A 26,166-nucleotide genomic window follows, 5' to 3' on the forward strand; every position below is an offset into this window, starting at 1 on the left:
TTATCCACGGACAAAATGTCATTTTAAAATTCAGAAAATGTCCCGTAAATTGGCAGATTTTCAAAAAATCTCTCGGATAAAATAACCTCAGATAGCAGCACCTTTTTCCTGTAAATTTCATGAAAATCCACCCAGTAGTCTTCGAGAAATCTCGTGCACAAAATTTAGTGAACGGAAAAATAATAATAATAATAATAATAACTAGATACGATCTCGTTGCTAGCAACGAGAGGTCTTCCGTCTGATTCCGAAAAAAAAACCTTGTAAAATCTAGATGAAAAGGTAAAAAAAATATTACACGCAAGGGGGATTGAATCCAAGTCGGCAGCATGAAAATCCAACGCGCTAAATATTACGTAATCTGTCGGGACCTCTGCTCTAAATCTTCTTGTATATACCTCTGTATAACAGTGCTTTTGTCTTAGAATTATGAAAGCTAGTCACTATTCATAAATTTGCGCCAAACGCCACGAGTTAATCTTCGCGCCTTTTCCTTGGAATGTTCTATTCAATAGGTGTGATAGCTTTAATGAAATTAAAAAAACCGTTCATTTAGCATAAAACTTGATGATTAGAAAGTATATTTAATACATTTCACAAACTCCATTTAGTATATAAGGAAGTAACACTAAAACAGTGAAACGGCTATGAATTTTAACTTTTTTTTTAGAATTTCATGTTAAAGTGAACTATCCCGATTAGTTAAAAACATTCATGAAGAGATTGAAATGTTTCGCAAAAAAAAAAAATGACTCGCCTTACGACGGTCAAGGAATTGGATATTGTTTGTGCTCAATAACTTGAATAAAATCTTTGAGACAATAATGTTAATATAAACTCTATCAAGCGATCTTTAAAAAAATAAGGTTATCTTATTTTGTCTTTTTTATTAATTTAATATGGCACAAGTGTGCATGGGGAAAACAGTGAGTAAGTTTTATACTTACTGTATTCATTGATATCCTTCTTGAAAAACTATTACTTATAACAATGATTAATGAGCTGCTTTTCCGTGGTGCAATCAGAAGATATTAGGTATCGAATTTCATTTGCACATTTAGTCTTTTCTTTTTCTACTTTGAGAATCAACCAAAACCAATTATAGAAGACGTTTACTTAGAAGAATTTAGTTTGACACAGAATTGTTACGTTACTACAACATGAAAATCCAAGTATTCCTTTACATTTCATTTGTCTGTTACTTTCGTTCAAGCAAATGCTCGACTGCCTCAGTAAACCCCTATTGCGAAATGTCGGAGTTGACAGAGAGAGCGGCCATTTTGAAACGCTTCAAATTTTTAAATGCTAATATCTAGAGTTTAGATTTATCAATATTCAAACAAAATATATAGTAAGCATTATAAGAAAGGTTTCTATTAACATACAAAAAATAAACAAAAAATATTGAAAAACAAAAAAATCTAAAAAATTAGACTTTTTAAATTAGCTTCCGGTAGCAAGCGGAAGTAATGACGACAAACGAAAAGTCGCGTCCTGGATAGTATTTATCATCATCTATAATATCTGAAATTTTCACATTGATATCTTTTACCGTTCTTGAGAAAATCCGTGGACAAAAGAAATCAGAAAAAGGTCTGTAACTTGGCACCGGAAGCGAATTTCAAAAAAATCTCTCAGATGTATCAAATTGATTTAACAAAACATCTGTCCTGAAAATTTCATGTAATTCCATCCAGTAGTCTTTGAGAAATCGCATTAGAATAATAATAATAATAATAATAAGAAACAATGGAATCGCTATAAGGTCTTCCGTTAAGACGGAAGACCTTAATAATAATAATAATAATATTAAATAATAATAATAAAGCCTTTATTTATCCAGGATGAAATACTTTAGCAACAATGCTAGTTGTCAATATGGTCCTGCATTAAAACATACGTACAGACACTTGTGATCATAATTCTTGTAATGTAAAAAGATGTTTTGTCCATTTAAATGCCTAGGAGATGCAGTTCGTTTTTATTACCCTTTAAGGTAAGGTTTGCGTTAACAGGGAGATAACTCTTGCGAATCACCAAAGCGTTTGAAACAGGCAAATTTTAACTAGCGATGTTAAGCATCTCCGTGACGAATTTCCTCTGTCATACTTGATGTTTGTTGGACTTGATGTTTGTTAGGACTAAAAACGAAGGACGTTTTCAGGAGAAATTCTTATAACAAATCAAAGCATTGGAATCTTAGAAGCCTTTGAGATTAGCGTGATGCATGTGGATGAACCAATAAAGGAGGACTTGTTTATTTTCGATATGAAACGTGGCAAGTTGCACGGCAATTCCGATCAGAAGAAAGTCATTGACGCATTAATGTGCTGATGTGTGTTTCTCGCTTCACCACTACACTAAAATTTTAAGTGAGAATGGGAAAGAAAAAAGAAAAGACCTGAGAGTATCCTGTAAAGTATTACATTTATGCTATATGCAGTCCGAACCGGGAAGAAAAGTCACGGTGCATTTGACCATGTCCAGTGATGATGTTGACAGTTTGATTGTTGATAGTTTCATCAGGTAATTATTTAACTATTCATTTTACTGAAAGTTATGAATGATCTACTGACTAAAAACGATTAATAAATGGTACAATGATGTCAGGATGTAACTAATATCCCAACATTATGAAAAATAAAATCCTTGCTGTTTAGGCCTCAGAACAGGTTTACAATTGTTCAAGTTACCTATTTAAATGAGGTTTGATTTTAAATAATATCCCATTTTCTGATTAATAAAAAAGAGATACAGATTGTGCATGACAAGAACATTAATTTTCTTGATCAAGCATTTGAATTTCACTAATTCAATCTGTAAATTTTACAATAATTTCAATATTGATTCTTCATTCATTATATTGGAAATTTATTCATTTCATTGAGTGAATGAAACTCAGTGCAATTCCTTATGCTATTCAAAAAATGCAATTCCTTAAATGTTATTGTAAAAATGAACACATGTGATTTCAGATCATGGGTCATTAATTGGAATAGATAAGAACCAAAAAAGTACTTCAGTGTTTCCTAAAAAGATTTGTGCCATCAATCAAAGTAGAGGTCATCCCATATCAGCTCAAGAATATTAAAGAAAGTTGGATGGATCAAGCTAAGATGCTGAACCAGACATGGCAAAATCAATGGAGATTTGGAGAAGAACTTCTGACTTTTTATACCCAATGCATATTTTTATATGTCTATAGATTATAGAAGAAAATTTAATGTTCAACAACATCCTTATTTAGTATATTCACGCTTTTTCCATATATTTAGAAAAGATGTGTATCATTATGTGATGATTGCAGTTCATGCTCTGCTTGTCCATCTTTGAATTTGTTTTCAGTAAAATAAATGTATACTACATAGGTATTAATTGAAGGTTGCTTTTGTCTATACTTACATGTAACAAATTTCTTAAAAGGGTTTGTAAAATTGCAAGGAAATTAATACATGAACAATTAAGATTAATATTTTATTCATTAAATTTTGTTCTTACCAGGACCTAATATACTCAAATAAGTATTTCTGAAAACTGACAAGTTTTGTATATAAAGCTGCAATGAACATGTATAATTATATCTACTGTAACAGTTTAAAACATCACACTTGGCAATTGTAGGGTTGTTGATTTAGTAGGAATGATAAGACCAATTTAGTAATCTAATAAAATTAAATTTTTTCACAAATACATGTAGTTTATTTTAAAATTGTTTACATTCATAAAATTTTAATTTTTTTTTCATGTATTTTGATTTTAAAAAGCAGAAAATTTTGTTATATTTAAACTATAATTTCATGGATATCAAGGAAATATATCTATAACTGTAGCATTGTTTCTTTTTACCTGTTCTTGACAAATATTTATCATAATGACAGTGTTATGTCATTTTGCAGAATTTGCCTTTTCTCTGAAATCATAAGTACTCTGTAAACTCATTAAAGTATGAATTGATGTGACTTAGAATTCATCTTTATTTTGTTGTGTCTGATATTTCAATTAAGATTCTAAGACTATCTAATCCAATGATTGAGCTAATGTCCATGAAGTGTAGAAATAGGCCATCTTTAAAAAATGTTTGGTTGTCGGTCTCTCCAGACCGACTGATTAAATTGAACAGACTGAAAACTTTTTTTTCAATGCAGGGCAGTATTTTTTCTTTTTATTCCTTTTATCCCCCTTAAAAAATGTTGTTGAAGATTTCCTCACCTACTGACCCAATATTTTTACCCCGAGTCAAGAGAGGGCAAACAAACATTACTTTAAAGAAAGCATTTCTACTCTTCCAAGTAAAGAAATAGTTTAATTATAAAAACAGCAGCTTCGTGGATGCAATGCTTACAACATTTCACTCAAAAAATGGCATACATGTATAATGACAGTCACCAACCATAACTGAATAAAGATATTTTGCTACAAAGATGTCTAGAAGTTACTACATGTTGGAATAACTAATCAGCATGAGGTCAAATTCATAGGCTTTTAATTGATTTAGTTGCAACATGTTCTGAAGTATGTTTATATACATATATACATGTACTTCTAAAGGTGTTGCAGTATAATTCATGGATAATTTCTTCAGAATATTCAGATGTAAAGATTGCCATAAATACTAGAGTTCTTCCATGGAATAAATTTTTAGACCATCATGTAGCACAGGAAGAGTTTTATTTTGAATATTTTTTGGCCAATTTATGCCTTAAAACAATATAAAAAATAACATTAGTCTTTAACATTCACCATGACAAGGTGATATCAATGTTGTCTTTAAAATTGTAGAAAAAGCCTGATTTTTATGTTCCGAACCCATAATATAGCCCCCGTTTCCATGGAAATAATATTGGGGACATACATATTTTTTAAGTTCAAATTAATGAAAATGATCAAATTAATAACTTCATGGATTTTGATGGAATCGGTAGATATGTAAAACAATGCTTTTTATATTTTTGTTGCCATGGCAACGGTTTCACTTTATCAAGGAAAATCGAAAAATCTTCTTTTTTACCCAAATTTTCACATTTCTGATAAAGGAAAATTTAACGTTTAAATAATAGAAGCATGAATTATACTAATTCCGGTCATTTTGATAATAAAAGTTGGATAATTTATAAAATAAACCAATTTTTTCAATGAAAATAATAATCGACGTGAAATATGAAATACGTTGAATTTGGCGTCTTTTACTCAAAAAATGAGACGGGCAATATTTTTGAAAATCATATTAAATAATGAAGCTAATCTCCCTGAATAAATTGATATATGGCATGTGCGCATATTAAAAAAAATAAAAGTTGGAGGGAGACGCAAACCTTACCTTAAGCACGACGTTTTGTTCAATTTGTACACCAGGTCACATGATCTTCACAGTCAGTCTTAGCTCTAAATGTTTTATGTTTATTGCACGATAGTGAGGGAGACATGAAGTTCTCTTCGCACATGAAAATTCATATTCCCCGAAGACAACACGTGTGGGGATATGATTTTTCATGGGCGAAGAAATCTTTATATCGCCCTCACTGTCATGCAATAAATTGTTTATTATACGGAATCAAACTCTTTATCACATCGTCAAATAAAAATGAAATTAAGAAAAAAAATATTTTGGAAAACATTAAAGGAGCATGGACACAGTTTCAACTAAAATTTCAAAATTTATTTTTCCAATTTTACAAATATCTAACAAGGTAATGATTATCAAAAATTTGAATTTCAGTTTTCGAGATACAAGACAGATTTATATCTCCAAACCTTTGTTATGTAAACAAGGCTTGTGTCATGTTTTTGTTTACATAGGTTAATACACTAATATATGTTCGTTCAGAGTAGATATTTTCAAAGGAGAAGTGAATTTTAAATGCGATTGTACAGTTTCTATTGCTTTGCTGAATTTCATTTTGTTATAAATATTATATTTTCTATATGAAAACAATGACAAGGCACGAGCCTTGTTTACCTTATGAAGAACTTCAAGTTCTGTATCTCGTTTGTTAATCAAGAAATGAAGTTCAAATTTTTGCAAATCATTAGATGATGCCTAAGGTAGGAATTTTAAAAATCAAAACTGGTTTAAAAAATTCAGCTGAAACTGTGTCCATGCCCCTCTAACAGGAAGTTCAAATTAAAATTATAAATAAAAAAAAATTGTTAATGATACACGAACTTAGAACCAAAATAAAAATAAGCAAATTCAAGGAATTCTTGTCCCTCGATTTCGGTGCCTTGTTCTTTGGGGTGTAATCTATGACCTTTTGTAACGGTCGAACTTTAAGATCAAGGTGTTAAGATCACAGGATCAAAAATAATAAAATATATGGAAAGATTTTGTCATGGGTAACATACATATGAAATATGAAAACCTTATCTTTTCTCATTCAAAAGTTTTACCAAGGTTCAAGTATTTGTGTCAGACTTACAGACGAATAGACTGACAGACAGGCAGCCAGATGAAAGAAATTTTATGTCCTCTGGCTTTCGCGAATTTAATAAAAAAACATTTAAAAATAACTGTGCACTAATATTCCTCCATAGTTTCCCATTTTCAAATTTGACAAACGTGTACACTCTACACTGGTAGACTTGTGAATTGCTTTTGTATTTTATTTAAAGTGCGACAATATAGATACAGGAAATCAGGTAGAGAGATGACATGGATGAAGTATACATCATTGTATACCCCGTTGTTTGTTCGGAACTACATGCTTAGATGTCCAAATAATCTTTCATGTCTAGATTATGAAACTAATATCACTGCAAGATTGGATTTAAGAACTTACAAGTCTTTTTATTTTAAAACACGATTAAACTCAAAATAACACTGTGTTCTTCGTTGCAGGAATTATTATTACACATCATTCACTCAATAAAAATGTATTGACACAACAAGTAACACATTTTTACACTGGGGGGGGGGGGGGGGAGTGTTCACACCCTAAAGATAAAAACCACCATTAGCAAATAAATAAGACTCTTGTCAGAAAATTATTCTTTTTGGATGCCCTCGTAATCGAAGAATCGGAGGTAAAGACCTATAATCTTGCCCTGTCCGTCCATCTGTCTGTCTGTCTGTCTATCTGTCTGTCTGTTTGTTCTATTTGTCGTCATAAACTTAACCTTGCCAATAACCTTTGATTGGTTGGAGCTATGGATTTCATACATTTCACATGTATATTCCTTGTGACAAAACCTTCATTTGAATACCAACATATTTAATTTCTTAACCTTGACTTTGGAGTTTGACCCAGTTTTGCAGCAACAAAATTTAACCATTGACATAATTTTTGATCAGTTGGTGCTAGGGCTTTCATATCTCACATCTATATTCATCGTGATAAGGCCATGGGTGCAAATATTTTTGACCTTGACCTTAGAATTTGACCCATTTTTTAACTTTAACTTTTGAACAGTTAGTACAAGAACTTTCAAATCTTACGAGGTGCGTTTCTTGTATCAAGAGCTTTTTTGGCAATCAAACATTTTGACTTTGTCCTTGGAGTTTGACCTAATTTTGAAAAATCTTTGACATAAGCTGCCATATTGGGGCATCAGCGTTTCACAAACATATCTTGTTTCAAATCATAAATTAAATATTAGTCGGTGTAATATTTCGAAGGACAAGAAAGATCATTGCCACATCAAATTTTGCACGAACTGTTAATATGTGCCTTTGTAGATCCTTTCTAAAAATGAATCTTTGATGTAATACATTGATGTTTCAGATTAATAGTTTACAATTAATAAATGAGAACAATACACGCTGATATGTGAATGGTTTTCTATTTTTATTTTCAGGACACTAATAATGAAGCGAATAAATCAGCAGAATCAACCAACTGTAGCCTTTGCACTCTGAGTGGAGAGCATCGAGCAGCATCCTGCTTCTGTACTTCTTGTGAGATACCTGAACCATTGTTTGATGAATGCAGTCGACATCACATTCGACAGAGGAATATGCGAGACCATTCACTCTCAACTGATATGAACGCTATTATCACTTACCTAGAAAATAATGTCATTAACTGCGAACTGTGTCTTCTTGATGGTGAGCAGAGAGCTGCCACTTCCTTCTGTCTAACATGCAAGGAACCGGAAGCACTTTGCAAAGATTGTGCCGCTCAACATATGAAACAAAAAGCGTTCAGAAGTCACCAGATCAGCAATGATATAGCAAAGTTATCAAGAAAGGAGAAACTCTTGTGCGAGCCATGTACTACTGAAGGAGCTAAAACTCGAGCTGATTCATTTTGTAAAGACTGCGATGAGCCGGAACCTTTGTGCAAGAAATGCGCCGTTGAACACATCAAACAACGGCAATTCAGAAACCATTCAATTTGTGACGATATAAGTCAAATTCCTCTGAAAGCAAATGAAAATTCTAGAGTTTTATGCACCGTATGTAAGGAAGAAGGCACAGATACTGAAGCTACCTGCTTTTGTAAAGATTGCGATGACCAAGAACCTCTGTGCCCCAAATGTGCCAGACAGCATACGCGACAGAAAGTTTTCCGAGGACATAATCTGTGTAAAGATCTATCACTTTTACAAACTTTAGGAAAGGAAAAGGTCTTGTGCGATAATTGCAAGGCAGATGGAAAAGACGTTCTTGCTGATGCATATTGCAAAGATTGTTCAGATTCCCAGCCACTGTGTAACAGTTGCGCAGATCATCATGTTAAACAGAGAAAATTCCGAAATCATAAAATTGAAAGAGATATTTCTTTATTGATAACACTTCAAAAAGAACTTGATGAAGCATGCAACATTTGCAAGATCGATGGAAAACGCGCAAAAGCAACAAAATTTTGCTATGACTGCGATGAGTTTTTATGCACAGAATGTATAGAAATACATTGAGCATGTACTCACTGACAAATTAAGCAGCAACTTCCCCTGCGAGCCATGTAAAAGGGAAAAAAGAAGTGTATCAGCGGATTCCTTTTGCGAAAATTGCAAGGAACCTATGTGCAGAACATGATCCCAGCAGCATCTGAAACAGAAACCATCCAGAGGCCATATCATTTCATCGAATGTGCTGAAATTTTTCAAACTCAATTTGAAGAAAGAAAATGCTGAAGATAATCCTATCCTAAGGTTTGTCCTTTTTCTCTTTTCCTTCAATTTGAATGCATCCTCGTTGGTTTATTTTCTAATTGCAAAACAGTTTTATTCATATTGTCAAATTGTGGTTCATGCTAATATCTTTTAAAAAGCTTTGGATTCATCATAATTTGCAAAACAATTTTAAGTGATGTTAAGTCATTCTGATTATTGATTATTTATTTTACATAGATTGAAGACTAAGGGTATTCCAGAAGAAGACATTGTTACAAGAAGAAATAAAGTAAATATATATATATATATATATATATATATATATATATATATATATTTACATTTGCAAATGTTTTCCTTTATATAACACTACTGAAAGCAATGCGTATCTATAACTGTATAAATACAGGTACGGGGTCAAGAGGTCATAGATGTGCGTATGAACAAACGTTTGACGTAATTTCTCAGTGACGTCATAAAGGGTCGACACGCGTTTAGTGGATTACATACATGCCGTTGGGTTTGAAAAATAAATCATTTCACATGTTCAAAGTCACAATCTTGCAAATATAAAGTATGAATAAGTCACAAATGTAAATATAAGTAATAAGGTTTCATTTTAAAACATCTATAGGGCTATAAATACGGGTGGGTACAAGATTAAATTCTTCATAAAGCCCTTCGGGCTTTATGGAATTTAATCTCGTGACCCACCCGTATTTATATCCCGACAGATGTTTAAAAATGATACCTTATTTCTTAAAAAAAAAATATATATATATATATATATATATATATATATATATATATATATATATATATATATATATATATATATATATATATAAATTAAAATTAAATCCAAGATAAACAAACAAGTTTACGTTTAAAAAGCGCTTTCGCCGTTACGGCTCTTCAGAGTGTAACAATGAAAATAGAAACAACAATTGTTTTTATTTTCATTGTTACACTCTGAAGAGCCGTAACGGCGAAAGCGCTTAGTGTAAAAAATTAAACGTAAACTTGTTTGTTTATCTTGGATTTAATTTTAATTTATGACTTAACCTATACCATGGACATGGACTTCTACAACATTTTCCCTATATATATATATATATATATATATATATATATATATATATATATATATATATATATATATATATATATATATATATATATATATATATATAGTTGAAAATAGTTCACAGTCGATGTCACACAGGTGAAAATAATTATAAAAGAAAAAGAAAATGAAGTTTCCAAATTTCATTTAACACAAGCGCTTTCTGGATCTCATAATCCGTCTTCAGGTGTACATAAATTGAACTGATTGTTTTGCTTAGTAACGTTAACTATGACGTCATGACGTCATGAGAGTCTTTGCAGGGAAGCTAAGTAATCTATGACGTCATAGTATGGCTACGTTACGTAAAAGTTAGGGAAAATCAAATTGGACAATAATGGACAATACATCACATATTTTTCAGTCTCAATAAACAAAGTAAACAGAAATTCTAATTGATGATATATAAAATTAGGTAATTTCTCAATGTTAATGTTTGTTCAGTTTTGGTGAAAAAAGATTTATGAAGTAGTTTTCTTTTGCTAATCTCATTGCAGTGGAATCGTTCCTAAGTTTATAAAAGGGGAACACACAGTAGTTTCCTTGTGAGCAAATATCGAAATGTTCACTGCATGGCGTGTTTCTTAGGCTCGGATTGTTAATTTGTTGGCGATGTACGCGCATGCGGGCGGTTAATTGGGTCCCGGATGGCCGATGTATTCCTCTCCGCAGTTGTTACACGTAATACAATAAAGGAGGTTTTTGCTCTTACAGGTCATATTTTCATTCACAAGAAATGTTTTTCCACACTTGAAAATAATAGAGGATCCTGTTCGTAGGTTAGGACAGGTACCGCATCTCGGTTCACCGCATCTTGTTACGGAATATTGTTCTGGAGTGGTGTTGAATTTAGCTCTGGTCAATAGTCTTTTTAAATTTGGCGGTTGTCTTTGGCTGCGAATCAAATCCGATTTTGGTATAAGTTTATTGTCCAATTTGATTTTCCCTAACTTTTACGTATACTATACGTCATAGATTACTTCCTTCCCTGCAAAGACTCTCATGACGTCATGACGTCATAGTTAACGTTACTAAGCAAAACAATCAGTTCAATTTATGTACACCTGAAGACGGATTATGAGATCCAGAAAGCGCTTGTGTTAAATGAAATTTGGAAACTTCATTTTCTTTTTCTTTTATATATATATATATATATATATATATATATATATATATATATATATATATATATATATATATATATATATATATATATATATAGTAAAAATAATTAAAAAGAAAACACGAAGACAACAAAGTAAAGCATTAGCGCTTTATTTAAAAATCTTCAGATGCTTTACAATCAAGTTTTTTAACTGTCACATAGTAACGCCTACCATGACGTCATAATTAGCGGAACGTAATACAGTTTATGACGTAATTCTCCCAGCAGTTATTACGGGAAAGTCAAACAATGCTATTTAGCTTTGGTTTTAAAGTAGTAATAAAGTGTTTTTCTTTTTCTCTTCGTTGAATTTGGTTTCCAGACATCTTATAGAACGGGAAAACGGTAAATTGTCTCTTCCCGCATATATCTAAATGTTCACTAAGTTTAATTTGTCTGTATTGCGGGTTATTAATATGTTGTCTTTGGACTCTTATCCGAGCTCTCAGTGTAGTGCTAGTTTCTCCAATATAAAATTCGTTACAACCCGGGCATGTTATGACATAGATTAGGTTCTTAGTTTCACTTTCCCGTAATATATATATATATATATATATATATATATATATATATATATATATATATATATATATATATATATATCTATATATATATATATTTCAAATCTACTGATGAAATCGCTTCAGATAAAAATTGAGTTTTTCATTTAAATTTGAATTTTATATAAATAATTTGGTTTTTTTTAAAAAATGAACTTTTTTGCAAACACATATACTGTAAACCAACTTTTATTCGCGACGACTTTATTTCGCGATTTACCAGGGGTAAACTAGTTAGCGACGACTAATTTTCGCGATTAAGCCTTCTTCGATCTGTTTTATATAGACAGAGAAACGTTAAGTACCGGTTCGCGGCGAGAAATATTCGCGATGACAAGGCTGTCGCGAACTTCGCGAAAATTTCTCGCACGCGAATAAAAGTTGGTTTACAGTATTTATTATATCATTCTAGATACGAGGTAAACCAAATGCATTTACTAAAAAGTCTGATTCAGTTGAGTTATACTGGGATATTTTAGAAGAGAAAATTGATTATTATCATATAAGATATAAAAGCCAAAAGGGAAACGACAAATGGAAATTTTGCAATACAAATGACACAAGCAACCAAATCACCATAAGTGGGCTAATGGCAGATACTCCCTATGTATTCCAAGTCCGAAGTGTTGCCAACGACATAGAAGGGGAATACAGTGAACAAAGCGACCCCATTTTCACCACCAAATCCTTAGCAACTAAGATGCTAGATTTCTCTACCAAAATACCGGATACGGATCCTGTAAAGTACCAATTGTTATTGGAGGAAAATGGGGATGCCCGCAACACACATGCAAAGACAAGACAGCTCATTCTAGGTAGGTTCTCAATTATTATGGGTCATTGGAACAAAACCTTTCTGTTATTGAACTACATCATTCTGATTACAATATTACTTTGAATAGGAGACCCTTCAATTGGAATTGAATATGAAAAAACCATGATGCTTGTTGGTGCGACAGGTTCAGGAAAGAGCACGCTAGTGGACGGTATCATCAATTATATTTTGGGTGTCAGTTTTGAAGACCCTTTTCGATTCACGCTGGTAAACCTAGAGCAAGACGAAAAGAAAACTGAAAATCAGGTAGATGTTTTTATTCATTATTGTCATTTTGAGAAATGATAATCAGAACTCGTAGTTTTTGAAATTCAAATTTCTTAAAAGTTTCAAGTTTTTCCAAAGAAGAATCTTCGTATACTCCTTGTCATGATTGGGTAAAAAAATGTATTTTCATTATATTGATTACATGTACATTGTATTTTTAATAACGTTTATTACATTTGTTTTTACAATTAATTGAATAAAATTGAATACAATTACATTGTATTTTTGTGTATATCAGTTAAAATAGAAAACAAGAAAACACAAAAGACAAACGTGTACATACGGCGTTTAAAATCGTGCGTGCATCACAATTATGATGATTTTTCCTAAAATATTTTTTTTTATTTAAGAATAATATTTTGAAAATGTGCGTTTGAACTGATTTGATTGGTTGTATGTTGTTTTTCGTCCCAACTGATTTTTTTTTCACTCATATAGAGACGTCACCATATACTGATGAAGGGTTTCAAGTTTCAGGTCTATTGAGCGGAAAGGGTACTTTAACACGCCAACGCCTTCTGTAACACGGGACCAATGTTTTAAGAGTAAAAACATGTAGGGACGCTGAAGTTTTTAAAAGTATTTTTTGTGCTTTTTGAAATTTTTCTAAAAATTCTCAAAATATAACATTATTATCATTCAGGCGGAGTCTCAGACAGAGTGGATCACCGTATATAAAATTGCTCCACAAGAAGGAAGTCGATTGGACTACACTCTCAACGTGATAGACACCCCAGGATTTGGAGATACACGTGGAATCGAGAGAGACAAGGTTATTGTTGATGAAATCAGACATTTATTTTCAGCTGAAGGAAAACAAGGTGTAGCATTCCTTGATTCTGTATGTTTTATTGTCAAAGCCCCTGACGCACGCCTAACACCTTGCCAAAAATATATTTTCCATTCAATCATGTCAATTTTTGGTAAAGATATTGAATCAAATATCTGTACATTGATCACCTTTGCTGATGGAGCAGAGCCCCCCGTCCTCTCGTGTCTTAAGGCAGCAAATCTCCCCTTTGGGGATTGGTTTCCTTTCAATAACTCTGCATTATTTGCCAAGAATAAAAATTTACGGAACACCACTCTATCTCCTATGTTTTGGGATATGGGTTGTAAAAGTTTTCATAATTTCTTTGAAAAAATGAAAACACTTACTACAAAGAGCCTTATGCAAACCAAAGACGTATTGAAACAAAGAGAAAATCTGCAGCTTGTCCTAAGAAATATTCAATCCAAGGTAAATGAAGGTCTGATGAAGTTTAATGAATTACAAAATACGTTAGATCTGTTCAATAAACATCAGACTGACATCGAAAGTAACAAAGATTTTACGTGTGAAACAAATGTTACAAAACAAGTAAAGCTTGAATTGCCCATTGGAAAACACATTACAAATTGCCTGAATTGTAATATGACTTGTCACGAGGACTGTGCACTTGCTGACGATGATCAAAAACGTGGCTGTAAGGCAATGGATTCTAAAGGTAATTGTCGGGTTTGCAAATTTAAGTGTCACTGGCGTAAGCACAAAAACGGAAGATATATCTTTAAATATGTCACCGAGAAGAAAACGGAAACTTACAAAGAAAAAAAACAGAATTATGAAAAAGCAAAAGGACTAAAAATAACAGATGAAAAAATTTGAAAGAAATTGGAGCTGATATAGATGACCTTATTGACAAGATATTTACACAGATGGACGAAATGGCCGAGTGCAAAGGAAGGTTGAGAGAAATTGCTTTGAGTCCCGACCCTCTCTCAGCTGTTGATCACATTGACCAAATGATTCAAGCTGAAGAAATAAGTAAGCAAGTAGGCTATGAACAAAGAATACAGATGCTGAATGAATTCAAACAATTAGCTTAAACTGATCAGAGTGTTGAAAACTTTGGACAGATTGTTCGTAAAGCTAGAGATGCTTTATTTAAAACAACTGGTAGAAAGGTAGTACAGAAGGCAATTCCAAGGCTTGGTAGACGTAAATCCATGTCAAAAAAGTAATGGCTGTACTTTTAAGTATTCAAATTACTATCAATTTTTGGTAGTCATTTTGTTTTTAGAGAAAAATTTTTTCGAATTTATATACAGGTATTTATATACATGTATATATACTTTGGATACGGAGCGAAGCATCTGAATGAAGCTCCACATTGATTCCCCTAAATTAGAATATTCTCAAACCAATGTACATTTAGAAACTTTCCGAAAATTCGTATAAAGAATAAGACGATTAGAGATAAAATAATTGATATTGGTGTTAAGTAAATTTTTTTGTATTAAAGTCAATTAAGTCACTTTGATGATCTATTGATATTCTTTTTTGCCCGTCATCGTCAGTCATTCAGATTTTCATTCTCCTATGTGCTAAAACTTTCAATTTTCAACATATTATACTGAATGGAATAAATGTCTAAACCAATCGTGGTATAATGCATTAATATTAAAATGGAAACATAAATTGTAAATTTCAAGGTTTCTTCCTTCCGGTTGCATTAAAAAGCATAAAAATATGATAAGTAATCTTCACAGCGCTTTTTTACTCCTTCAAATCAAGCAGTCAAATGGTGGCATAATCATGGTAAGCATGAGCATATAAATTGTGAAACTAATGACCCAAGGCGTTAGAAATGAAGCAAAAAAAAAATCACTGATTTGACGTTAAAAATGCATTATATTTGTTTCTTTGAAATTTTCTTTACTTCTAGAAATCAGAGGCAACTTGTTTGCATGATGATTATAATTAATGAAACCTAAACAATATTGTGAGATCCATGACCTGGTTAAGTTTGGAAGTCCAAGTGTGGAGATGCATTTTTCACACATGTATAATTGGAAATTAAATGTAAGAAAATATTCTTACTGTTGAATTATAAGAAGGCATAATATCATGATGCAATGAATATATATTTCATGCATAACACAGCCCGTTATACCAAATGATCCAACGTTTTCAATTGTCTATAATGTCGCTGGTAAACCCTATCTTCTAGAGAGTATTTCATGATTTCGTTGTATGTGAAATATAAATTTAAAGATAAAATCAAAAATGATATCTACTAGAATCAAAATCACGAAGCAATCCATGTTAATTTCCACAGTGCTCACCCACTGACGTCATACACGAAGAGATCCCATGAAATTGACATGCACATGGGCACTTAATGTTTCACTTGGCGCACTTTGTTAATATCGAGAAATATCAGTTAATTTTCAAAAAGATGTTTAAAAGAAAACAGATGAGAGTGTAATTTATTGTCAATTCTTGCATCTCGGGAAAAGGTTTCTCCCTGAATTTGGATGAATAAGTTTTTACATCTCAAAACGCAAGTAATTTTTTTTCATTTAGCGTCCATACAATTTGTGTGAAGGTCGACATAGAATGTAAGGAATATACATATGTATATATTTTTATGCAATATAATTTTCAGCAATTTTTAATCATCAGGAAATGGTTTTTAAAATAGTCTCCAATTTGTAATTTTAAATCCATAAAGTTTGTTATCACATTTTGTGTAAACCTCGACGCATATATAATTACGCAAATTGTAATAAAAGAAGGGTGTTTTTTATATATCAGGTTATTACATTTTGCGTTGACCTCGTCACAAAATTCAATTACGCAAAATATAATAATCTCAGTTTATGATGTTTTCGCGTTGTTATAACAATTTGCATTAGCTGTATGAGAGCAAGTTATACATGCTCATGCTATAAATGTTTTATACACCAACCATCAAAAAGGTGAATATATATTATCATCTAGTAATAATATTTAATATTATGTGTATATAAATTCAGGCCTCTAAGTGACCTCAATTTGGGCGCCCAATAAAAACAAAATTAGTCGCCAATGCAAATTTTTCGTCGGCAGGCAAGTTTAAAGTAATTAATATAATGAGGTTTGTTAACTAAAATCTAAGAATGTGACAAATAAAACTCATGTCCATTGCTAAAAATGTTTTTCTTTTTTTTAAAGTTACTTTTTGTTTCTTCAGAAATCTTAAGATTGTTAAAAATGTTAAAAGTTCTGGAATTCGAGGATCCCCAAGTCAATTTTAAGTGGTCGAAAATTTGGCGACTTATGGGAAAATTTTAGGCGCCAATCAAAACTTTAGGCGGCATAACGACATGATTAGTCGCTTATTAGGGCCCTGTTATAATATACACATCCTTTTATAAAGATATCTCAAAATGTAATCTACTAGCACATGTAGATCAAGTTAGAGATAAATCATCAAAATATTTCATATAGAATTTGTGTTTTACATGAAATGTAGTTTTTAATTTGTCTTTTTGCGTATGTCAGTGAAAGGTCAAGCACTCATGTTGACTTCTCTCCTGTAAATACAGTCAGTATAATTTAATTCTTATTTACCAAACTGTACACTGTGGAATCATTTTATTTCGATCGGATCAATGTTCGTCGGTATCCAAAATTTTACTGGTTCGTGGAAACCCATTTTGTGGATAACCTGTATTTTCAAATGCAATGATTCAATACTATGACTTTCCTTTGTGGGGATATAAATTCCTTGGTAACTGTGACCCGTCAAATCCACAAGCCTTGGCCCCTCGATGATTCCACAGTCAGTTATCTTGAATTCGAATGCATGTCAGCTGTGAAACAAATGGAACTAAATATTGTCGAATTTGAAATGTATCTAAATTTTGCAATACCGTATAAGCAGAAATTTTAGCGAAGATTTTATTTTAGCATGATTAGAGAGGATGTTGAGGTCACTAAAATCAAATATCGCTAGCAATTAATTCCGCATTAGAAGTTCCCATTATCTTTCTATTGGCGGTAAAAATCGAAAAACTTACTTCTCGGTAAAATTAAATACTGATTTTTAAGGACAAATCGCTAAATTTGCGTCTCGCTAAAAATTCCACTTATACGGTATGAAACATTGAGTGCACTTTTTCGTGTCATATGGATACCGCACGGGTTAACAAGTTAGCTTCATGAGAGAAACCGGTCCGCTTGGGGTATAAATTGGCCATGCACGTGTCAACCTCAGCTGTGGTTTCTTGATAATACATTCTGTATACTCTACAACTTGTCCCTTGAAGGTACATATGTTCAATCATAATCTAAATGTATTCATCATCAAAGAGTCATTGTTTTGTAATCTTACAGACCCTGAAACGTGCTACTACCCCAAAAAAGCGTGCAATCTGATTAAAATACAGACCTCTACATAGCGCTTTGAAAAGCGTGTTACTCCAATGCCCCTTTTTTCGTGCAATCCGTGTAGAGTTTTGTGTAAGCTCCAAAGCGTTTCATGCAAATAGGAAGCGAGTGTGCAAGAATGCTGCGATTTTCTTGTAAGAACCGTGGTAGAAACGTGCGACTTTCGTGCAAGAATCGTCTGAGAAACGTAGGATTCATTCGAAAGTCGTTTTAATTTTTATATGGTTATTGAGTTGAGGTACAGCGTGCATGATAGCAAGCGGAGCCGGTTTTCTCATGAAGCTAACTTCTAACCCGTACGGTATTGCCCTATAGCAACGCCACTGAATGTTCATTGCGGTAGATTTTTAGCAACGCAAAATTAACGATTTGTCCTTAGAAAAATCAGTATTTAATTTTACGAAGTAAGTTTTACCGCCAAATAAAGATAATGGGAACTTCTAATGCGAAAATAATTGTTAGCGATATTTCATTTTAGTGACCTCAACGTCCTCTCTAATAATCTATAAATAAAATCTTGGCTGAAAAATTTATCTTACGGTATTGCAAAATTTAAATCAGTTTCAATTCAACAATATTTTTAGGTTGGATTTTGTTGGCCGCTGACATAAATCAAATTCAAGATAATTCAATATCGAAATGGTGGAGAGAGCCTGCATTTGACGGGTCACAGTTACCGAAAGAATTTATATGCCAGCAAAGGAAAGTCAAAGTATTGATTCATCATTTGAAATTACAGGTTATCCCGCAAAATGGGTTCCGCGAACCAGTAAATTTTTAATTCAAGCGAAGCATTAAATACAATGGATAATGATTCCACAGTGTACAGTTTTGTAAATAAATTAAATTATACTGATTTGCAGGAAGATGAACATGAGTGCTTAACCTTTCACTGACACATACGCAAAAAGACAAATTAAAAACTACATTTGGTGTTGAAACACAAATTCTATATGAAATATCTTTTGATGATTTATACTCTAACTTGATATACATGTGCTAGTAGATTACAATTTGAGATATCTTTATAAAAGGGATGTGTGTGTTATTAACGGAGAATAATAAGCGACTAATAATATCGGTACTGCGGCCTGACTACAATTGGCGCCTAAACTTGCCATAAGTCGCCAAATTTTCAACCACTTAAAAATGACTTCAGATTGCCAAACTTTAACTTTTTAACAATCTTAAGATTCTGAAACAAAAAGTAACTTTAAAAAAAAGAAAACCGTCGAATGGACATGAGTTTTATTTGTCATTACTTAGGATTTTTTCATTAACAAACCTAGATTATATTAATTCTTTAAACTTACTGCCAACAAAAAATTTGCATTGAGCAAACTAATTTGTTTATTAGGCACCCAATTAAGAGTGGCTTAGAGGCCTGATTTTTATATATACACATAATACTAAACCTATACTTGATGATAATATATATTCACCTTTTAATGGTAGGTGGAACAATTTTATAGCAAGAGCATGTATAACTTGTCTCATACAGCTAGTGCAAATTGTTATGACGACACAAAACATAGATAAACTTGAGATTATTATATTTTGCGTAATTGAATTTTGTGACAAGGTAAAACACGAAATGTAATAGCCTGATATATAAAAAACACCTTCTTTATTACAATTTGCATAAATTATATATGCGTCGAGGTTTACACAAAATGTGATAACAAACTTTATGGTCCGAATTGGAAGCTGTTTAAAAACCATTTTGTGATCATTAAAAATTGCTGGAATTACAATAAAAATATATACGTATATTCCTTACGATTTACTATGTCGAACCTTCCACACAAATTGTATGGACGCTAAATGAAAAAAAATTACTTGCGTTTTGAGATGTAAAACTTATTCATCCAAAAATCAAGACCGAGAATCAAGATTGAGATAAATTACACTCTAGATCTGTTCTTTTAAACATCTTTTTGAAAATTAACTGATATTCTCGATATTAAGCAAATACAAGTGAAACTTAGTGCCCGTGTGCACTGTAGATTTAATAGGGATCTCTTGCGTGTATGACGTCAGTGAGTAAGCACTGTGGAGAGTGACGTAGAAGCATAATTTGATTATCTCAGTGAATATCATTTTCATTTTATCTTTAAATTTATATTTCACATACAACGAAATCATGAAATACTCTCTAGAAGATCAGTTACCAGCAACATTATGACAAATTGAAACATTTGAGATAATTTGGTATAACGGGCTGTGTTATGCATGAAAATATTAGTATATACCTTCTTTTATAATAATTCAACAGTAAGAATATTTTTTCTTACATTTAATTTCCAATTATACATATCTAAAAATCATGTCCACACTTGGACTTCCAAACTTAACCAGGTCATGGATTTCACAATATTGTTTAGGTTTCATTAATTATAATCATCATGCAAACAAGTTGTCCAAACGCAAAGAAAATTTCAAAGAAACAAATATAATGCATTTTTAACGTCAAATAAAATGATTTTTTTTGCTTCATTTCTAACGCCTTGGGTCATTAGTTTTCACAATTTATATGCTCTACTTACCATGATTATGCCACCCATTTGACTGTTTATTTGAAGGATAAAAAGCGCTGTGAAGATTACTTATCATATTTTTTATGCTTTTTAATGCAACCGGGAAGGAAGAACCTTTGAAATTTACAATTTATTATTAATGCGTTTATGAGCAAATTCGGTTTTGACGTTTATTCCATTCAGTATAATATATTTGAAATAAAAGTTTTAGCACGTGTAGGAATGAAAAATGTAAATAGCTGACAATAACAGCAAGAAGAATATAAATAAATAATAAATCCATTTAATTGACTTTAATACAAAAAAATTTACTTTGACTCATTATTTTATCTCTAAATCGTCTTATTCTTTATACGAATTTTAGAAAACTTGTGATAGCACATTGGTTTGAGAATATTCTAATTTAGGGAATCGATGTCAAAGCCGATTAGAGATGCTTCGCTCCATATCCAAAGTATATATACATCTATATAAATACCTGTATATAAATTCGAAAAAATTTTCTCTAAAAACAAAATGAAGCCTACCAAAAATTGATAGTAATTTGAATACTTAAAAGTACAGCCATTACTTTTTGACATGGATTACATCTACCAAGACCTTGGAATTGCATGTACTTACTACCTTTCTACCAGTTGTTTTAAATAAAACAGTCTAAGCTACGAACAATCTGTAGAAGTTTTCAACACTCTAATAAGTTAACTAATACTTCGTATACTTTGTTCATAGCCTACTTGCTTACATTTCTTCAGTTTGAAATAATTTGGTGAATCTGATGGAGCAGGCTGAGGTGCAGGAACTGCATGCAATTTCTCTGAGACCTTCCACTTTGCACTCGGCCAGTTGGTCCATCTTGTAAATATCTTGTGAAATAAGGTCATATTATATCAGCTGCAATTTCTCAAAAAGTTTTTTGCATCTGTTTATTTTTACAGTCCTTTTGCTTTTTCATAATTATCCTTTCTTGTAAGTTTCTTCTGCAGTAACATTTAAAATATGTTCCGTTTTTTTGTGCTACACCAGTGACACTTTAAACCAAGAACCCAAAATTATTACAAATACAATATACCTTAACCACGTTTTTGATAGTCGGTCAGCAAGTGCACAGTCCCTCGTGACAAGTCATCTACGAGATTCAGCAATTGTAATGTGTTTTCCAATGGCAATTAAGACTTTACTGTTTTGTAACATTTGTTTTGCACACGTAAAATCTTTTATTACTTTTGGAATGTCAGTCTGATGTTTATAAAAATATAACATATTTTGTAATTCAGTTAGAGCTTCATCAAGCCTTAGTACCTTGGATTTAATATTTCTTAGGACAAAGCTACGAGATTTTCTCTTTGTTTCAATACATTGGTTTTACATAAGGCTTGTAGTAAGTGTTTTCGATTTTTTTCAAAGAAATTATGAAAACTTTACAACCCATATGCAAAACATAGGAGATGAGTGATATTGTGCATAACTTATCTTTGGCAAATGAGATGCAGAGTTATTGAAAGGAAACCAATCCCAAAGGGGAGAATTGCTGCCTTGAGAGGACGATATGCTCCATCAGCAAAGGCAGTGGATGTTACAAGATATTTGATTCAAATATCTTTACCAAAACGTTTAATTGAATGGAAAATATTTATTTTTGGGCAAAGTATAGTGAGTCAGGGGCTTTGACAATAAAACATACAGTAGAAGAAATGTACGCCTGTTTTGTGCTTCAGCTGAAAATAAAATCTCTGATTTCATCAACAATAACTTACCTCTCTCGTCCACATATATCCAAATCCTATGTATCACATTTTGAGAGTGTAGTCCAATGAATTCCTGTTGTGGAGCAATTTTATATACGAGTGATGCCGCTCTCTGCTGAGACTCCGCCTGAATGATAATAATGCTATATTTTGAGAAATTTTTAGAAAAATTTCAAAAAAGCACAAAAAATACTTTAAAAACTTCAGCATCCCTACATGTTTTACTCTTAAAACATTCGTCCGTGTAAGCAGAAGGCGTTGCATATTCATTTTGCACCTGAAACTTGAAACTATTTTATGAGTATATGAGTAGTATTTGTATATGAGTGAAAAAAAAAATCAGTTGGGACAAGAAAACATATACAAACCAATTCGAATCAGTTGGAAAGGCCGCATTTTTCAAAATATTATTTTTAAATAAAAAAAAAATATTTTAGGAAAAATACAATAAGTTGTAATGCCCCCGCGCGCGATTTTTGTATGTACACGTTTTGTGTTTTCTTGTTTTCTATTTTTAACTGATTGTATGCACGAAAAATACAATGTAATTGTATTCAATTTTATTCAATTAATTGTAAAAACAAATGTAATAAACGTTATTAAAAATACAATGTACATGTAATCAATATAATGAAAATACGAGATTTTTTTTACCCAAATAGTGAGGTATACGAAAGATTGTCTTTCTTGGAAAAACTTGAAACTTTTTTAAGAAATTTGATTCTCAAAAACTACGAGTTTGTGATTATCATTTTCTAAATGACAATAATGAATAAAAACATCTACCTGATTTTTGAGTTTTATTTTCGTATTTCTGTGAGTTTTACCAGCATAAATCAAAAGGGTCTTGAAACTTGACACCCAAATTGTAAGGATGATACCGAGATTCCCGGCTGGGCCTGCTTCCTGTACGCACCAAGCATGATGTTTTTTCATATTACGATCCGTGAAAAAAGTTGTCCCTATTCAAAGTAATATTGTAATGGGAATTGATGTAGTTGGAATAACAGAAAGCAATGACCCATAATTGAGAACCTACATGCAGCTGTTTGTCTTTGCATGTGTGCGGGCATCCCCATTTTCCTCCAATAACAATTGGTACTTTAGGATCCGTATCCGGTGTAGAGGAATCTAGCATCTTAGTTGCTAAGGATTTGGGTGTGGAAGATGTTGCGGTCAGCTTTGTTAGTATATTGCCTTTTATCTGCATTCACATACTTTGCGGAGCTTGACATTAGGAGTGTCCCCATTAGCCGCTTATGGTGATTTGGTTTGCTTGTGTCATTTGTATTGCAAAATTTCATTTGTTGTCGTTTTTCCTTTTGGCTTTTATATCTTATATGATAATAAATCAATTTTCTCTTATTAATTCCCGTATAACTCAACTGAATCAGACTTTTTTTAGTAAAATGCATTTGGTTTACCTGCGTATCTAGAATGATATAATAAATACTGTAAACCAACTTTTATTCGCGTGCGAGAAATTTAGCGAAGTTCGCGACAGCGTTTCGTCATCGCAAATATTTCTCGCCGCGAACCGGTACTTAACATTTCTGTGTCTATATAAAACAGATGGAACAAGCTTTAATCGCGAAAATTAGTCGTAAGTTAACTAGTTTACCCCTGGTAAATGCAAATCAAAGTCATAGCGAATGAAAAGTTGGTTTACAGTATATGTGTTTTGCGAAAAAGTTCATTTTTTAAAAAAAACCAAATTAATTATATGAAAATTAAAAATTAAATGAAAAACTCAATTTTTATCTGAAGCCAATCATAAATTGAAATATATATATATATAGATATATATATATATATATATATATATATATATATATATATATATATATATATATATATATATATATATTACGGGAAAGTGAAACTAACCTAATGTATCTGATGACATTGCCGGTTGTAACAAATTTTATATTGGAGAAAAGTTTGCACACGTGGAGCTTCGGATAAGAGTCCAAAGAACAATTAATAACCGGCAATACTGATATATGCGGGGAAAGATTTTCCGTTCTATAAGATGTCTGGAAACCAACGAAATTCAACGAAGAGAAAAAGGAAAAACACTTTATTACTACTTTAAAACCAAAGCTAAATGGCATTGTTTGACTTTGCAGTAATAACTTGTGGAAAATTACGTCATGAGACTGTATTACGTTCCATAACATCATCATACCTAATTATGTGACAGTTAAAAAACTTAACATTCTCTGAAGATTTTAAATGAAAGCGCTAATGCTTTACTTTGTTGTCTTCCGTGTTTTCTTTAATTATTTTTACTATATATATATATATATATATATATATATATATATATATATATATATATATATATATATATATATATATATATATATAATTCTCAAAAAAAAAAAGAAAATGAAGTTTCCAAATTTCATTAACACAAGATCGATCTGATAATCCGTCTTCACCATAAATTGAACGATTGTTTTGCTTCAGTAACATTTAACTATGACGTCATGACGTCATGGAGAGTCTTTGCAGGGAAGGAAGTGATCTATCGTTACGTAAAAGTTAGGAAATAAAAATTGGACGATGAACTTATACCAAAAAAATGGGATTTGATTCGCAGCCGAGCAACCGCAACCGGATTGACCAGAGCTAAATTCAACACCACTCCAGACAATATTCCGTAACAAGATGCAGTGAACCGAGATGCATGTGTACAAGCACTTACAAACAAATACTGTATTTAACATTTTCAAGTGTGGAAAAACATTTCTTGTGAATGAAAATATAAATTGTAAAGAGCAAAAACCTAACTTAAGTTGTTACACGTGTAACGACTGCGGAGAGGAATACATCGGCCAGCCAGGAGCTTGAGCCGCCGGCATGCACATACATCACCAACCTGGTGCCAACCTAAATGCATGAACATTTCGATATTTTGCTACAAGGAAAGTACTGTGTGTTCCTTTTAAACTTAAACATCCACTGCAATGAGATTTAGCAAAAGAAAGCTTCTTCATAATTGTTTTTCACCAAAACTTGAAAACAAACATAATTACAAAGTAATTATGTCATAAAGTAGAAAATTCTGTTTACTTATTTATAGAGTCTGATGTTGTCCATTATTGTCCAATTTAATTTTGCTAAGTAACATCACAGCCAAGAATCTATGACGTCATAGATTCTCCAGCTTTTCCTGCAAAGACTCTTCATGATCATGACGTAGTAGTTTAACGTTACTAAGCAAAACAATCAGTGATTACTGTACACCTGAAGAAGCGATATGCAGTAGAAAGCGCTTGTAGTTGAAATTTGGAAACTTCATTTATTTTCTTATAATTATTTTCACTGTGACATCGACTGTGAACTATTTTCAACTATATATATATATATATATATATATATATATATATATATATATATATATATATATATATATATATATATATATATATATATAGGGAAAATGTTCTAAAGTCCACATTATAGGTTAGTCATAAATTAAAATTAAATCCAAGATAAACAAACAAGTTTACGTTTAATTTTTTACACTAAGCGCTTTCGCCGTTACAAGCTCTCAAGTGTAACAATAAAATAAAACAAATTATTATTATTTTCATTGTTACACTCTGAAGAGCCGTCACCACAAAAGACCGCTTGGTAAAAAAATTAAACGTAAACTTGTTTGTTATCTTGGATTT

General features: G+C 31.8%; 1 pseudogene; it reads left to right on the top strand.

The window, feature by feature from the left end:
• Positions 1-8,026: 8,026 nt before the first annotated feature.
• Positions 8,027-16,070, top strand: LOC134248200 (uncharacterized; annotated as a pseudogene).
• Positions 16,071-26,166: the final 10,096 nt, after the last annotated feature.

The sequence above is a fragment of the Saccostrea cucullata genome, unplaced genomic scaffold (genome assembly GCF_032062105.1).
Source record: "Saccostrea cucullata isolate Sc308-1 unplaced genomic scaffold, CSIRO_AGI_Scuc_v1 ctg5981, whole genome shotgun sequence".
NCBI lineage: Eukaryota > Metazoa > Mollusca > Bivalvia > Ostreida > Ostreidae > Saccostrea > Saccostrea cuccullata.